This window comes from Trichechus manatus, unplaced genomic scaffold (genome assembly GCF_000243295.1).
Source record: "Trichechus manatus latirostris isolate Lorelei unplaced genomic scaffold, TriManLat1.0 scaffold01683, whole genome shotgun sequence".
NCBI lineage: Eukaryota > Metazoa > Chordata > Mammalia > Sirenia > Trichechidae > Trichechus > Trichechus manatus.
Genome location: NW_004445619.1, coordinates 115 through 6046, shown reverse-complemented (window position 1 = coordinate 6046; position 5932 = coordinate 115). Strand labels below are relative to the sequence as shown.

General features: G+C 50.8%; 1 pseudogene; it reads right to left on the bottom strand.

Annotated features, from left to right (window-relative positions):
• Nucleotides 1-900: 900 nt before the first annotated feature.
• LOC101343316 (granzyme H-like) lies at nucleotides 901-4538 on the bottom strand (annotated as a pseudogene).
• Nucleotides 4539-5932: the final 1394 nt, after the last annotated feature.

The window sequence follows — 5932 nt, the reverse complement described above, 5'->3', positions numbered from 1 at the left end:
AAAAGATTTCATAGAGTTCAATTGTGTGTAACTCTTTAAAAGCTAACCTCCAGATATGAGTTCCTGGGTGGTGCAAACAGTTAACTCGCTCCGTCCAAAAGGTTGGAAGTTCCAGTGCACCCAGAATCGTCTCTGAAGAAAGGTCTGGAGATCTACTTCTGAAAAATCAGTCATTGAAAACCTTATGAAGTACAGTTGTAGTCTGACACACATGGGATCACCATGAGTCAAAATCAACTCAATGGCAGATGGTTTGTCTATTGATAGATGATAAAGTGGTACTTCCCAGTACATTAGCCTTTGAACCCTCTGGCTCACAGGCTGCCATAACCCAGGTTGCCAGCAGGGGGAGCCTGGGTCTGGAGGCCCAGACAAGCTGAATGGGGCCTAGGATGCTGAGTGACTGAACACTTGGGGGATGTTGGGCAGGACAGAGGGACTGAGCTGGCTTTGCCCAGGTGGGACGTGGGACCTGGCTTCTCCGGTAGGAATCAGGTGGGCTGGCAGTCCAGGTCTGGCTGCAACAAGCAAGAGAGGAGAATCCACACAGGGCTTTGGGAACTCTGTCAGGAGGGAGATGACAGGGGTGCTGGCTCAAAACAGGGTGAGCTGGAAGAGAAAGGGGCTGGTGACCAGGGACACTCGGATGGAAGATAGAGGCTGGTGTATGAAGATGAGCCAGGGAAAAAGGAGGTGCAGTGAGCTCTGTGCTGAGCCCAGGACAGGGCAGGGAAACAGGACTTGGGTGAGGCTGAGAAGCATCATGGGAGCAGCTCAGCCTCCTAAACTGCAGACAGTCCTGGTTGCAGGAGAAGCCTGCCCCCATTGGAGACAGAGGTCTGGAAACAGGAAACCAAGTGCCCATGAATCATGGGTCCCTCGAGTTATCCTCCTCCCACTGCCCTGCTTTGCTCTCTGCCAGATTGCTGAGGATTGGCGAAGGCAGTTGGCTTAGAGGGAAGTTCCTAAAGACCAGAGAGGTTCATTTTGGAGGAGAGACGATTGCACTTTTATAGTGAAGTTCAAATTCAACCCTGGCAGAGGGTTCAACAACAAAGAGGTGTGGTTGAGAAGTTGATGAGAAGTTATGCAGCATAGGGTTTAGGGAGGAGGAAGCAAAACTCAGAGACCTGATAGTGGAGGGCTGCCTGGAGCAGGGTTGTTGCATATCGAAAGGGGTTCAGTGAATAAATACATTATTTTTGTTCTAGAGATCCATTTATTATGGCCCTGAGATCCCCACCCCCATGGAATTCTTGCCTTAGCCCCAGAAAAGATGATTAGTCACAGAGGAAGCTCAGTTGGATGCCTGCTTTTAGAGTGCTTCATTGTTCTCTTGATCCAAGGCAGGAAGTGTGAGACCTTCATGAAGACTTCTGGAGGTGTTCCGTTTTTGGGTGCATAGGAGAAAATACCCTGGGCCATGTTCTTACACACAAGAGGGCCCCCGGAATCCCCCTGTGGACAGAGAGGGGAAGGGCTGAGCTGGGACTTGTCCTGGCCCTGTGCTCTCTGAGAAGGCAGGGGTGGGGGTGTTAGGGTGCTGAGTATGTGACAGTGAGCCCTCCCTCAGCTCCAGGGCTCCAGGTTGGCCATGACTGTTCTTCCCAGCTTGGCCCAGGCCAAGTCTTTCTCTCCAATCCTCAGGGATACTCTGTTGATAAAGCTGCTGTGGATGATTGATCCCCTCCCCCCCCCACATCCTGTACCTTCACCCCCACCCCTGGCCCACCCAGGGGAAGAAAGGCTAGAGGCTGGATTCTTGGAGGCCCTAGCCTGCTTATGCCCTCAGGCTGAGGGCATGAAGATGTGGCCTCTCCCATAACCCAGACCTCCCCCAAGTTCTGTCTCCCTTCAGCCTGTCTAGGTAGATGCTGGAAACGGACCTGGAAACCCACCTTCTTCTTCTTTTTGTCCCCTACACATAGCTCGGTGTAATAGTCAGGGAAGAGGGGCTCATACTTCTGGTCCTCCTGCATGGTCAGTGCCCCTTCGTGCAGCGTGGTGGTTGAAGTGCCCACTGAGACACTGCCCCAGCCGGCCACACTGCACACCTGCCCTGACTTTACCTGAGTCCCTTTCCCGGGCAGGTGGAGCGGGTGCACAGCTGTTGTCCATTGGGCCTTAGTCTCCAGCTGGTGGAGAGAGACAAGAAAGTCCCAGTCAGCAATAGCCTGCTGGGTCTGGAGGCTCCGACAGGCTGTACTGTCTTGCTGCTCCTCCGAGGCCCTGGGACTAGACAAGCAGCCAGGGTGGGAAGGTAGGAAGGGCAGGGGTCATGATGGGAGGAGAAACTCTCTGGACTTAGGGGAGCAAGGAGCAGCAGGAAGGTGTGCCTCACCTGTAGTAGCATGATGTCATTGGAAATGGTCCTCTCGTTATAGTTTGGGTGGCGAATGGCTCTTCTCACAGGGATGTGCTGCTAGGTCTTTCCCTGCTCTTTGATGGTGTGGGACCCCAAGACGACTTTTGTGGAGCTGCACAGAAAGCAGGGTGGGAGGTCTCACAGAAGCTGTAGCCCAGGAGATGGGAAGAGCAGGTGACAGCTGGGGCAGGGCAGGACTGCTGCTGAGGGGAAATGGAGGGGACAGGAGGCCCTAGGCCTGAGCTCACTGTGCCCCCTGCTTCTCAACAACATTGAGGGTAGGTGTTCCTGGAACTCTCTTTTGCCCTCAGGCAATATCAGGAAATTGCTCACTCCAGTACCTGCTCTTAACCTCCACTTTCTGCCTTATTTGGCCAATGTGGTCCCTCTCTGACCTATTCCACTTGTCCCAACCTCTGACTCTCTGACCCCAAAGCTTACCTGTCATATTCTCTCTCACCCTTTCATCACTGGTCCTGCTCTCAGATGGTTCTTCTGCTGAGAGCTCTTGGGCCTGTGTTACACAGAGCCCAGCAAGCTGCAGTTCTGGGGAGAGGGGTCCCTGTTGGGGTCCCAGGAAGTATGGGCTGGCTGCTGCTTCGCACCTTCCCCGGAAGTGAGCTGTCGTCAGGATAAAGTCCTCTCACACCAGGACACCATCGTACCTCTTCCTGAGCTCCTGATGCAGAAACTGAAGAAATGTCATGTGGGGGCGAGAGTGGGGCTTGACCTCGTGACCCCCGATGATCTCCCCTGAAAGAAAAGCCTGGAAGATAGGATGACTGGGGGTGGCTGTGGTGAGCAGGGTAGGCTTCCTACATGGTCAACAGTGCTCTCCAGGCACTGGGGTGAGTCCTCCTGGGTTCTGCAGGCAGCACTCCTTACTAGCAAAGTGACCTTTCCTCACTCTCAAGCTTCAGATGGCCCCTTTTAGATAGGGGACAGGGCTTGTTATGCACATTCTAGTTTAGGCACATGAATGGAGGGGAAAGGGTCTGTCTTCAAGACAGCCCCAGAGAATCTTGGACAGGAGTTCCCCAATTCCTTATTTCTTGGTGACTTTCCTAACACCTCTGAGCCTCTGTTAACATCCAAGTTGGTGCCATTCTCTAATAACCTACTCATGAGTTTACGGAGTTGGAGTTTCAAAAATTCTTATGTCCCATAGGGCTTAACACATCCTAGGTGGTCAGTAAATGTATTTTTGGCTGCATGCATGAATGGCTCCCAATTAGTCTTTGGATGAGGTTTGGTATGTGTGGTGTTGGTAGGATTCAAGGCCATAGGGATGTTGGGGGAGTGGGCTGCAAAGACAATGGAGCAGCCAAGGGTTGGGAAGGCGGGGGAGACAGAAAAGCTGACTGAAAGTGGACTGCAAAGGAGTCCAGGCAATATGAGATCTTTGAGATCAATTGTACCTCTGAGATCAATTGCACCTTTGAGATCAATTGCACCTTTGAGATCAATTGCAAGCTGACCTTCTCTCCTGGGAAAGAGTGAACAACTCAGCTTGGAGAGTGGGGTGGAGGGCAATGAGGAATAGTTTAACAGGCACTACTGCAGCCCTGGAAACCCTGGTGGCAGAGTGGTTACGAGCCACAGCTGCTAACCCAAAGGTCGGCTGTTCGAATCCACCAGGCGCTCCTTGGAAACCGTATGGGTCAGTTCTACTCTGCCCTGTAGGGTTGCTGTGAGTTGAGAGCAACTCAATGGCAACGAGTTTGGTTTGGTTTTTTTACTGCAGCCCTGTGTGTCTGAGCTGCCCTTTCCTGGAATGGAGTGAGAGATTTTAATTACTTATCTTCTTATCTTCTGCCGAGTGCCTTTCTAATAGAACAACCCACTTACCAGACGATAAGGAGAAGCTAGGGAAAGGCTAATACCTACGAAGCCTTTCAAAGAACACCGTTTCTTCTTGCCATCCTTGTGGAGTGTCTATCCAGAATCAGACTGGTTAGACTGTGTTTGGGATGAAAGTTGAGGTTCAGAAAGTTCATAGATCAGAGTGAGAGACATTCCTGATTAGCACTGGGCAGAAGGGCCAGGAGTACAGGGGATATCATCAGATGGGCTCAGGCTTCTGGGATGGGGAGGGTCGCTCACCTGCTCCAGCACCGTGGGGCAGGAGAAAGGCCAGCAGGAGCAGGAGTGGCTGCATCTTCCCAGGAAGGCTGTCCTGGTTAGAGCTGCTGGTGTCTTCCTCCTTCTAGACACTAAATATCCGGAGGGCAACAAAGAGGAGCAGGTTCATTAACCTCAGACTCCACACACAGGCTTGTGCTCCTCTGATTTGGTAGGGTGTCATCATACGAGGTCGTTTGTTGAAGTTCTCTGGCTTAGGTTAGATGAGAACAGTCCTGCTACCACATTTGTACCCATCGCTGCTGAGACCCAAGCAGAAAGCAAGAATAAAGAAGAAGGTGGAGGCTACTGAGGCTGTGGCAACAGCCAGCAGAGTTGCTGGAACCACAGAAACCCGGAACCCTTGGTGACTGAACTAAGAAGGCACTACTTCTCTGGCTCTTGGGTCTTTTTCCACTCTGCGGCAATCATGAGAGTAATTATTTAGCAAGCTAGGTCCAGGAATATGAGACACATGGCTGACGGTCTGCTGGAGCAGATGGACAATCTGGGGTTAGAGTACAACATGATAAGGGCTATGGGGGAGGGATGTGTCTGCCAGTATGATGTAGAGTCTAGGGTCTGCCTGAGAAGTCTGTAGAGTCAAACACACCTGAATACCCCAAATGGTAGCCCCCTTTCTCATCTCACTACCATCACAGATTCATACATTTGAAATATTTAGAATTCTCTCTTTAAATATAAATATTCTGTGACAGAGAGCTTCTCTCATCCCACAATTTTGAACAAAATTCCAGGACTCACTATTCAATGAACCGAAAGGGAAAAGTGAAACAACCCAGCAGGAAGACACGGTCACACCTAACTGGAGGAATGAAGGGAGTAAGCAGTGATACCAGAACCCCCAGTCACAGGGCAGAATTGGTGGCATGCCAGGTGGGCTGCAGCCGTTGCGGTGAGGTTGAGGAGGCAGGGCAGCCATACAGAGACAGTTCCCAAGCTAAGAGAGAGTAGGCAGGGATGCCCTCATTCACTTGTGCCTCCCAGTGGTTTGGCCCAGCAGGAAACTGCCAGAGAAAAGAATCTGTGTAATGCAGTCTGTGTCACAGAGAAGAGCAGTGTAGAGTTTAGAAAGAAATAAAAAATAAATGAGAAACCTTACAGCAGAGAAACCTGATAAACAATACCTCAGTCAGGTGATCAAGGTCAGCATCAGCAGTGATATGCCATGTTGATAGTATGTATGTCTGATATGATGTGATGAAAATGGCACTTTGCCCATTTGGGGTCTTCCTCCTCATAACCCATAACTCCAGTCAAATGATAAGAAAAACATAAGACAAATTCCAATAGAAGGGCATTTCACAAAATACCTGACCAGTACTCTTCAAAACTGTCAAGGTCAGTGGAAATAAGGAAAGTCTGAGAAACTGTCACAACCAAGAGGAACCTGAGGAGACAAGAAGACTAAATGTATTGTGGTGT